Genomic DNA, 12,114 nt, shown 5'->3' with positions numbered 1-12,114 from the left:
TAAAATTAAGGTTATGATTATTTTGTTGGAGGGTGATGATTTTTGAAGAATTTTATGGCTCTTAATCATTTTTCATGTCATGTTTACCTACTTAAACCCAAACACAAGTGCCTCCCCCTTGATACCCAGATAGCAGACCTACGTTGAAAAGATTTTGGATCAACATTCAGCCGTTGATCTTATATCGTTGAATCAACGTCACTTTTGCACCCTCATTAATGTTGGTTCAACGTTGAAATCCTTACAAAACCTAAACGTCATTTCGCTGAATCAATGTTATATTTTCGACCAAAATGCCCGCTCATCCATTATTCAATGACTTTTCAATCATATTTCCCGGTCAGTCATAAATCAACTATTTGTCAACATTAGTTCATCAACTATAAAACAATGTTGACCCAACCATCGACTGGCATACCATAGAACAACGTTGTTTCTGCAACGTCACTTGATGTCGAAAATTTCGATTACAACCATACTGATGATTTCGATGGAAAAGCAACGCTTATTCAATGCCTTAACCCTTTACATGCAAATGTCAATTTGTGGTAATTAACAAAAAATAACGTGGGTGCCAGGTCTGTATAATAACTATATTATTATTACTATTTTTAATTATAAATCATTTTAAATTAAAAAGAAAATCTTGATTAAAAAAAAACAGAAAAAAATATGTTAATAAAAACAAATACTCTAGTTATGACCCCCAATAACATTGAAGTTTTTTTTTTTTTTTTTTTTTTTTAATTTTTCATATTGTTTAATTCGTTGCCCGCCATTGACAATGGTCGGCATACAAATCATTCAAACTGTGAGGTCTGGCTGTAAATGCTCATTTTTCAGTTCCTTTAACAGTGCTAGACACCATCAATGGCAGCAAATGAGTTAAATGAGATGGCAGCAAATGAGTTAAATGAGTCAAAAGCCAAATGACCCGCTCACTTCAGTTTTCATGCCATTTTATTAGTGATGAAATATTCAAATGTAGGAACTTTGTATCAGCGGATGCCTTGTTACCATTGGTTGGCTTTTTGGTAGCTAACCTGGACTTTGTCACAATCACTCACCTCCTAAATATTCCAACAGTGAGGATTGGTTATCTATCTTCTTTAGATTCACTTTCAATACCAAACAGGAAGCGTAATCTCTCCTTCAAGAAGTAAAGCTAATTATGGAGGCTTCTGGGCAATCAGAAATTCAAAATGTGTAAAATCCAGGGATAAAGCATGCTCTTACACACTGGAGATTTTTTTAATCAGAAGAGTGTTGACTTGTGCACAAGTTATGGCCCCACACAAGCCAGAGCATGCATGCTGCAACTCCAGATGTGGGTGTGGTCTGCTTCTTGCAACAGAGCTTGAGGCCAAGTGGACGATTTGTCTAATGGACGGCTGAATTGTGTTGAAAATCAATCCTACTCAATGGCTGCTTATTTGTTGACAGATGCATTATCTCTACTAGCATCATCTTAGGGGGAGGTGATATGGCTAAAATTCATATTGCAGTTTAAAAAAAAGATAGTCTGTATATGATGTGGTATATGTTTCAGTGGATAGAGTTCAATGTTGCGTAACTTTTCGAATTATATAAATATGACAGCCAATAGAAAAGACATAATAGCAGTAAGTCGTGTTGTAATTATCCACTAAAGATTCTGGAAAAACTGCAATCATTTCGAAAATAAAACTTTCAAAGTGACTTCCAAGCAGTTCAAAATCTGAAAATACAATGTCAAAATTATAATGAAACATTAATTTAAATGTAAAAGACTGATTTGGAAATAACACTACATGTAGTTTAAGTACTAAATCTAGGGGTTAAACATGTTGATTTTTAGGGCTTAATATGTAAAAATTGGCCCGAGACGAGCACATTATGTCAGACGGACGTGCGCATTCATCTTTTGCGCTTGCTCCACATTGGTGCTCTTCTCAAACTGGCCTTTTCTTTACCCTCACTTTTCATTGATGATTGCATTTAACGGTCAGCCCAATTGACTGTTTTTGCTACTCTGTTGCTATTCCTGGCTACCTAAAAAAATGACTTTACCTGACAACCTCCTCCCTTTTATCCATGCTCCTGTTCCACAAAGGCTCACTTGTGTGTCTGCCTGTTGCATTCCGGTCTGGCTCCGCAGAGGAGTGCTGTCCAGGGCCACGCATGCCAAAAGTCAGGAAATCTTTCTTTGCTCGCCTTGCTACTGGTAGTCATAGTTACTGTCCAGTGGTAATTAAGTATGAAGCTTGTGTGTGGTAAAATGTGTAAAAATCCCAGCAATTTTCATTACAATTTCCTTTTAGTCAACCATTCACTGCGAGGCACATTTGTGAAGGATTAGGTGTCGAATCGGTGCATGTTTCTACATGCTGGTGAAGAGAACATTCGCTTCTAGTCAATACAGTGTTTCCATTAAATCTTTGTACAATTTATTACAAAAGCAATATCCTCTACTACTGGTGAATAAAACAAACATCAAAACTTCTCTGTCGAGATTTACTTACTGTAATTTCCCGAATATAAGGTGCACCCGTGTATAATGCGCAACCCCAATTTACTTGGAAAATCTAGGGAAAATATTGTACCCGTGTATAACGCACACCCTAATTTTAGCACCAATAAATAGAAGAATACAAGAAAACAGAGCTCGTGTACATATACAGAAATGTCATTTTACCGACTGGTGAAACACAACACAAGGATAGCACATTGGTAGTTCAAAACATTACCGTAAACTGACAATATGTACGGTAATAATATGATTGGACAACTTCTCGAACTTAACGGAATCTAGGAGAAAACAAAACCGATATGACTTTTCTTTTAAAGGCTGCTGTATAACTAGCTTGTTTCATCATGATGAATAAATGTTACTTCCATGGATTGATACGGTAAAATAAAAGTGAGGACTGAAGTCGGAAATCGGAAGGAGCGCATCGCTGTAGACTGTAACAATAGGAACTATTGTTATTTGGGTTTGAGTTTCCCGAGGGACTGATATGGTTGACGGACACAGGAAGTCTGTGTCGTGTTACGTTTATTATGGTCCGAGTTGCCGAGTTGCAATAAACGTTGACTCAAATGAGTTCAAAAAACTAAATTTTGTGCTTTATGAAGAGTGAAAAAAGCAAAATTTAACACAGATGAAATCATTCGAACAATCAGAGTGAAGTATTACCGAAACAAAATGGTGACGTCATGTACCGTATTGGTCGGCAATGGATCGCCGCATACGTTTTCTTCAACACAACATGGCCGTGTCAATAAAAAAAATTCTGTCTTTATATATATTTCTGTCTCCATACCGTTACCCGTGTATAATGCGCACCCATGATTTTGGGGGAAAAAAGTGCGCGTTGTATTCGTGAAATTACGGTACGCTACATGCACAATTCCCTTAGTAACAAACCCAGAAAACAGGTTAGTTTGGTTTCAACCTTTTTTTTGGGGTGACTGTTTTAGCACATTCTGAAGCTCTGCCATTTTTTTTTTTAACTCAGCCAGATGTCTGTGTGGGGAAATGTCAGCATTTCCTATTGATTGCAGTAATTCGCTGAAATATTAGCATGTATACATACAATTCAGAATAGTGACGTCCCAATTGCATATTTTTGCACCAGAGTCAGAGTCGCCTGATTTTGAGAATCTGTCGATACCGAGTCCCATCCGATACTGAAAGTTTTTTTTTTTTTTTTTTTAAAGTTCCAAACATATTACAGTACTGTACTGTTACGGTACTTCCTCTATTACTTTTTGTGTTTCGCAGTGTAAAATGTGAATATTTTTGTTTCTTTTGGCAATGCATGTATTTCTGGATTATTTGTTTTACTTTTTAGCCCTAAATATTTTTGGGATAAATATATCCAGGGGTACCTTGACATACGATCGCTTTGACACACGATCTTTTCGACATCCAACGTAAAATTTGACTCGCCATTTGTTTCTTCATCCGACGACATGTTGAAATAAGACATGACAGCGCTGCAGACGGACGCACGGTGGATTTTCTTGTCAATCAACACAGGTTTCAAAAGGTTGGTACAGGTGGTGAAACGAGGAAAAAGGTGACGCTTACCATTGAAATGAAGATGCAAATGATAGAAAAATATGAGCGTGGGTAGCGCATCCGTGAACTGGCTCAACAATACAGCCGTAGGATGTCTACTATCTCCACGGTCCTCCTCCGACCTCCGTTAGCCAGTCTTTGTAAGTCAAGGTGACAATTATTACTGTGGTAACATCCTTCGTCAGGTTTTTATCATTTATTTCAGAACTTGTCCAACACAACACGCCTACTGTCCGCCGCAGTTGATGGTGTTCTCAACAAAACATTAAAAGTAAAATTAAACTCTTGACCGCACTTCTCTCTGTCACGTCAGCAACGCGGTGCATTCAGGTACAGCACGCAAAACACATCCGCCACAATAGAACCCAATTCGTTACATTATTACAAGAAATATTATTATTATTAATTTATTATTCCGGTTTTCATTAATAATTTGTTTTGCTATGTGTAATTGCCATTTGTAATAGTACCAGCAGTATTTATTAAGGATTTTTGTGTAGGTTTTTCGGCTGTGGAACGAATCAATGGAATTATAATGTATTCTTATGGGAAAATCCTGCTCGACATACGACCATTTTGACTTACAAACAAGGTCCTGGAACGAATTAACTTTGTATTTAGAGGTACCACTGTATTTGTTTTGTAAATTAAAAACCTGATCCTTTTCACCCGATTCCGACCCTCTGAAAAATGGCCCGATCGGGCCGATTTCCGATCACGTGATTGGTTCGGGGACATCTCTAATCCAGAAGGTTAAGAAAATGCAGAAGTCTGTAACTGATTGTCACCAAAATACATGTCCACTAGAGGTGTGGCGAATTTCCGATTCTTAGATTGTTCACGATTCGGCCATGGAAGATTCGAGGACGATTCACAATCATCTAAATTCCGATTATTGAAATATGCCAAGTAAAGCGGAACTAAAACACAGCGCGGACTTCGGGACGTATTGAGGAACGGACCGCGAGTAAATATGTTTGTCATCACCCGAGTAATGACAACGCTCAATTCGCGGCTCTGGCTCAACTCATGCCGCTAGATAAAAAAAACAATAATACCTGACTGCTGCCGACAGCCGCTACAAACCACGCCCACATAATGCTATGGTAGATATCACATGTATAAAGAACTAGATGCGAAATGACAGACTCAGTGGCATTAGCAGAACATGTATAGAAAACTAGATGCGAAATGACAGACTTGCCGGCGTTAGTAAACAGGCTGTTGTGGCGAACCTTCCAAAGGAACCTAATTAACTTTTTATCTAAAATACTCCTAAATTGTCAAAATATTAACTTGAATCTATTTTTAAATGATGAAACAGTTTTAAAACTTTTACATGTCGAAAGAAGACAGAAGGGAAATCATGGATTAGCAAGAGCAATTTTAACAACTTTAATGGTTGATTCACAACATTAAATTAATTGAATGTAGTTTAAAGAGCATACGACAGGAGAAAAAAAAAGTCTTAAATAGCACTATTATGTGAATTAGAATCATATTTTGAGACGATTCGACTATATACAACAATTTAGCAAAGCGCAGATGACGAGAAATTGGTCTTTTAATCTACCGGTTAGCCACGCCTACCATTATAGGGCTCTAGCGTCCCCAACAGGTGGATGACGTCAGCGGGAGAATCGTTTCATCTGATTTAATATGTAGCCCATTGAGGGGGAATTATTCATAACGAGGAAAACGTGACGAAGAGAGCTGCAAAATGTCATTGTTTCAGTCTCTCTACTCCAATATTTTTACAGGATATTCTTCTTATCCAAGTATTTTTCCCCAATAACTAAATAAATGGCTTGAGAAGGACCAGTCAGCCCGTCGAGGGGGAACTACTCACAACAAGGAAAACGCGACGAAGAGACCTGCAAAATGTCATTGTTTCTGTCTCTTTACTTCAATATTTTTACAGGATCTTCTTTTTATCCAAGTATTTTCCCCAATTGCTAAATAAATGGCATGGTCATGACAAATAACAGTCTTGTGCTAAATGGAATATGAAATAATAAAAATGTGCCCTGCGATTGGCTGGCAACCAGTTCAGGGTGTCCCCTACCTACTGCCAGTAGTTAGCTGGGATAGGCTCCAGCACCTCCGCGACCCTCGTGAGGAAAAGCGGCATGGAAAATGAATGAATGAATGAATAATAAAAATGCACTTATTCAGGACGACATGGCAAAATTACTCCATAATGGCCAAACTGTCGACTTCACCTTTACTGTCGCACCTCCCGAACGATATTTTATGACACCTAAATCGGACATATGTCATTTCCCTTCCCCGGCTTCGGTGAATGTAAACAAACCAAGAGGCGTGACAGCTAGCCGACATGCTAACCTAAACCGAGTGATGTTTCAAAGTCTTCGAAGCGGAAAATCACACATAACTAGCCCGGATTAATTGACATGACGACTGGGTTGTCGATTGTCTTCGCAGATCGGCAAACCGCCCGGCGGAGAGCAATTTACAGTTCGTTCCCCGGAGGAGGGCGGCTGCAGTTGTCGTGCAGCTAACGTGACGCTAAGGTGCACGAGGAGAGCTTTTTACATGCCTATCAATGATTAAACGTAAATAGTCCTTTATTTAAAGAAAGTTTGAAGTGTTTACTTTGTAATCGCTGTATTAATATTTGACATAATACAAAACAAGATGTTTACTCACTTCCTCGTAAGTCCAATGGTCCCACAATAGTAGGGCTTGGCCAATATCCACGATGAATGGGAACCTTTTGAAACTCCAAAAAGGCCCTCTCCCTCATAAAGCAAGATTTTTCTGCAGCCGTTTGGCTGGTGTGATGCGAAAAATAAACGTATTAATCCGCATAATCAGCTGAATCCTTAGTCCTCATACACAACAGTACGGCTGTTTAGTGAAGAGGACGCCTTCACCCGTGCATGTCACAGCGCCCAATGCAAGACCGAAGCCGGAAGTCACTCATTTTCATGGCGCGGGATTCAAAAAACTAAATAAATATAGCGATCGTTTCCACACACATCCAAGCGGTCCGTATCATTCAGGAGCATAAAATACCACGTGTATTATGAAATAAACATGCTTTTTCGTGTCACATGCACTTTAAAGCTGCTGATACAGAATGGGTACTTCGGTGTTTTTATTGTTTGGAACTGTTAACTTAATACTGATATAGTCATTTATTTAAGCCTGAGAAGATTCTTATACAGATTGGGGGAGAGGGGTGTGCATCAATAATCGATTTATAATCAAATCGTAGCCTCTGAATCATAATCGTAATTGAATCGTTAGGTGCCGAAGGATTCCCACCTCTAAAGTGCACATCCCTGCTCATTCCCACCCCAATATCTTAAAATATCCTGATTACCACTTACCCAAGCATGACCAAGAAGAAATGTGAGAAAGTACATTATCCCCCGGCTTTACACTGTATAGAGCTGACACGGCATGTGCTCACTTCATTTATTAATCCTCTTTTAGTGAATGCATGGATTGGCTTATCATTGAGATGTTCATAGGATGAAGTAGTTAAAAGTAAAGATGTGCACATAAATGTTGGTGAGAATCACTTGCAATTTTCAGACAAGTGAAGTAAGTTATAACTTTTTCAATGTAAAAATGGTCTTGAGTAACTGATGCCATGTCAATTTTGGTGATGAAAAGTAGATGTTTCGGTGACAAAAAAAAACCTACTTTTCATTTTCTGTAATTTCAGTTTGTTAATGAAAAATAGACCATCTTGGTCCATTTAAGTTTTTCTTGGACAAACTAAACGGCTAATAAGATATAAAGCTACATCACTGCCACTCACAATCTGAACCCAATCCCTTAGTTAAATCATCTGTACAAGTTATTCACCCTGCTTTTTTTGTTTCGCATAAAGTCCCACAGTTAGCCTCATCTGCCTCTGATTTCAACTAGTGCTTCACCACGCTACTGTTGGCTGTCAAGCCAGATGTGGCCGGTGGTCAATATGTTACTCCTCTGCTAATATGGTGCCTTAAAAGGAGCGAGGCGTTTGAGATCTCTACAGAAAGCTTTAAAATACACCACAAGAAAGCTTGTGAGGTGATATAGACTTTCCAACGGCTAAAAGAGGTGTCAAAATATTTAGCAGCAGACTAACAGTCATCTGAGTCCCACTTCCTTATCACTACCAGGAAGTAAATCTGCTGTTTTTCAAACTGTGTTTGACATGTAAATAAAATGTAAACATATTTTGAGACCAACCTTCCTCTATTTTAGAAACTAACCTTGTACGTGCATGTCCTTTAACGGTCTGAAGTATAATGATGTGCACGCTAAGCACATTTATGAGCTTAGCGTGTCTTATCACATTACCAGCGGTGGCCCAGTCTGTCCATTAAGCAACGTGGTTGCGTGCTAGTAGCAGTGCCAGATGCAAAGGTTTTTTTTTTCTTGCATTTTTGCTCAGTCAGGTGCGGCCCTTTAGAACAATTTCGACTAATCCGCTGTTCAAAGCGCTTACAAAAAACGCAGTCACGTCTAAATCTGTTGATTCAATGTAGGGAAAATGTAAGTAACAGTCTTAACTATTTTATAAAAAGTTTCTTCTTGGCATTTTAAAACTTCCGACACCCTGGGCTATAATGGTAAAGCAGGAAAATCCAAAAATGATTGAAATCCATTGCGGAATCCCTCAAATTTCAATGCAGAGTGTATTACAGTACATCGCTGATCGCATGTTGTACGTCCACTATGTATGATATTGCTTTGAGCCTGATCGAGCATGTTTGATCATGAGGAGATACTAACCTACATACAGTGTAACACACATGTAGTCTGTATTTATACACACACTTGTGCCCTTGAGCTGTAATGACACAGGGAGACGCTGGTGTTTTTTTCCTCCTTTATTTTTTAAATGGCTGCTCTCGAGCTCCATCTCTGCAGTGTCCTCATTTTTCTATCTCACTGCCAGGTCACGTCTACCGTAGAGCAAATGCTCAAGAAGACGAGTGCGCTATCGTTACTATTTGATCTACTATTCTGTGCTTGCTGTGTTTTTTAAGTAAGAGATTGCAGCCACCTTCAACACTGAGGAAACACTTGTTCTGCTTCATTTTGTTTGAAGACAAACAAAATCAAGGGAGTGTGCGATAGTGGGAAGCAATCTAGCCATTAGTCACTCTGCTTTATTGTGTGTAAAGAACATTGTAACTTTAAATCCATCTCACACTGCCCGCGAAAGCAGTCATTTGTGTGCCATTTATATTATGTTTGGAAGAAGTAACACAGCAAGGGTGAAGAAATGGTCTCAGTTGTCTTCATTGTGTATTATTCATCTAAAGTTATCCTAAAGACATATCTTTTTAGCATATGGCTAATGTCTACTACAGCAGTCGGTCAAATAAAGTAAACAGAATGTTTTAATATGAGAGTAGCAAAAAATGTGTGAGCTAATGAACATCCAGTCTAGAACTAAAATCTAAAATAATTTTCTCTCAGTGCAAAAATCAAAACAAAGGTCTTTAGTGGTTATTGAATCAAATTTCACACATGCAAAATTGTAGAAGTAAAATTTAGAGCTGAAACGAATACTCGAGTAACTCGAGTTTAAAAACTGATCCGAGTAATTTTATTCACCTCGAGGAATCGTTTAATTTTGCCAGCTCTGAGCATCATGCTTTGCACGGACTACTTTTAATGCGGGACAACGCGCTGATGTTACGTGCGTAGAGGAAGAAGCAATAAAAAAAAATAAAAAAAACCTTTCTGCAGCCGACAGCCGCTACAAACTATGCCGGCGTTGCTAAAACTAGCCCGCATGATGCTACAGTGGTAGCAGGTAGCATCTGATGCGTCTCATAGATATCACATGTATGTTGAACTAGATGTGTAATGACAGAGTCAGTGGTGTTAGTAAACAGCCGCCATCTTAAAGCAGTACACTTCTCAGCGCTAATAAATAATATTAATGTTACTGTCACTCGCTCACGTAACGTTAGCCCTGCGGAGGGCTAGGTTTCTAGTAAGACCACTGTTGATGCGTGGCTAACGTGTCTTACATACAGGCTTTGTTTAATCTGTGAAAACATAGGTCGAGTGATGAGGGTGTAAAATGAAAATATGACAAAGCTAACTGTCAATTTTAGCTCAGTAGTCATTGCTGGATAAAACACCAAGTAGCACTGGTCCCTAATGTGCTCCAATACAGCAGGTATCATACTGTAACGTTGACAAAGACTCATCCGCTTCGTTAGGTTGCAATTTTTTCTTTTTTGGGAACTTGAGGAACGACAACAACAACAGGAAGGCACGTCTCTCGCGCTCCCGCACCTCCCTCACCACCGCACGTCATGCGGTGCATTCAGGAACGCATGCAAATATCCCCGCCGTATTATAACCTTATATGTTACAATACATTTATTTTGAACACTGCAAAAACTCAAAATCCTATCAGGACTTAACAGTTTAGACTAACTTAAAACTTAACTAGAATTTAAAAATGGCTTGACACAAATGGAAATTCAATTGAAACACGTGGGGAAAAACGCCTAACTTTTAAGTGATGTGTGTTATCAAGCGTAATGGCATTTTTAGGTAAGAAATACTGGACTGTCTCAGAAAATTAGAATACACAATATTCTAATTTTCTGAGACAGTCCTGTATATTGTTCTATGTAAAGGACGTCAGCCAAGGTCGGCCCCCCACATTTTTACCACGCCAAATCTGGTCCCCTTTGCAAAACGTTTGGACACCCCTGCTTTAAATGGTGGATTAATGTACAGGACTGTCTCAGAAAATTAGAATATTGTGTATTCTAATTTTCTGAGACAGTCCAGTATATATGTACATATATATTTTATAAGATCTAAAAGTTTTTGGAGTGAAAGCGCTGAATTGATCTTTTTTTATTCTAGTCACATCTGAGAGGCAATTGTTGGCTATTTTCAACAATGTACATCGAAAATAAAGACATTGATTGACTGAAAATGGTTCAATATTAGATGAAATGTCTTGTTTTCTCATGTATATTTATAATTGCTCTTTACCTAAAAAATGTTTTATCCGATTACTCGATTATGTGATAGGATTTTCAGTCGTTTACTAAAATATTCGATAGCTGCAGACCTAGTAAGATTAGTGCGCTAAACTTCAAACAATGAACACTGAAGTTGTAGCTGAGCGCATTTGATTTAGTGCCTCTCTTGTTATCAATGTTCCCTCATAATTGGGAACGAGGTGTCGTAATTCTGGTTCATGCATGAACGTCATGCTGTACAACCGGTCTTCAAAGTTTAAAAATTATCGCAAGTGTTCATGTGGAATCCCAGGATTTGTGTGAGCTAGGCATGTCACGATACTAACAATTTAAACTCTGTTGATAGCAAAAAAAAAAAATACCATTTTCGATACTACAAAATTAAAAAACAAAAAAACAAAAAACAAATGTTATGTATTTATTAACAAGGACATGATGCAAAAATATACAATTACTATCAAGAGTAGTGCACAATCAAATTTCCCCCATGACATAAACAAATAAATGAATAAAACAAATGTCACCAATTATAACAATTAGGGATGGGAATCGAAATCAGATTCCAATTCCGAACCGGTTCCTAGTGTTTTGAGGCCTCGACATCACAATGAAAAACCCTTAACGATCGCTTTAACGATTCCTAAAGACGCATATTGTGTCGTGACGTGTCCTGTTGTCCAGAAGCATCAAACTAGCATGGCGCCCAGAACCACTCGCGCCAAAGTTTGGCTACACTTCACCTGGAAAGAGGGTGAAAATGAAAGGTTACGATGGTTTAGCACGAGCATTGCAGCCGTAAACATAACAATGACAGCACGTAGGTTCAAACGCTCGAAAGTGTGTCTTGTCTTCACGAGGAAAAATTACAACAAAATGACAGGTGGCGCTAACTGCATCGGGAGGGAATGCGACTGCACTGTCCTCGCCGAGACACTAAGGCTCAGTCCTGGGTATACAGCTAGCTGAACTCCCAAATGACAATGCAGAAGACGTTGGTATAAATTGCTGACTTTATTCAACCATCACTTGAAGAATGAAACTAAAAATAGAAATGAAACAAAT

At 38.5% G+C, this 12,114-nt stretch overlaps 1 protein-coding gene across 1 annotated transcript in view; it reads left to right on the top strand.

Annotated features, from left to right (window-relative positions):
* Positions 1 to 12,114, top strand: part of lasp1 (LIM and SH3 protein 1) — a 58,570-nt gene that overhangs the window by 1,049 nt on the left and 45,407 nt on the right. The gene's annotated exons all lie outside the window — the stretch shown is intronic.

This window comes from Corythoichthys intestinalis, chromosome 16 (assembly GCF_030265065.1).
Source record: "Corythoichthys intestinalis isolate RoL2023-P3 chromosome 16, ASM3026506v1, whole genome shotgun sequence".
NCBI lineage: Eukaryota > Metazoa > Chordata > Actinopteri > Syngnathiformes > Syngnathidae > Corythoichthys > Corythoichthys intestinalis.
The sequence above is the reverse complement of the archived record's forward strand: the minus strand, read 5'-3'. Positions and strand labels throughout refer to the sequence as shown.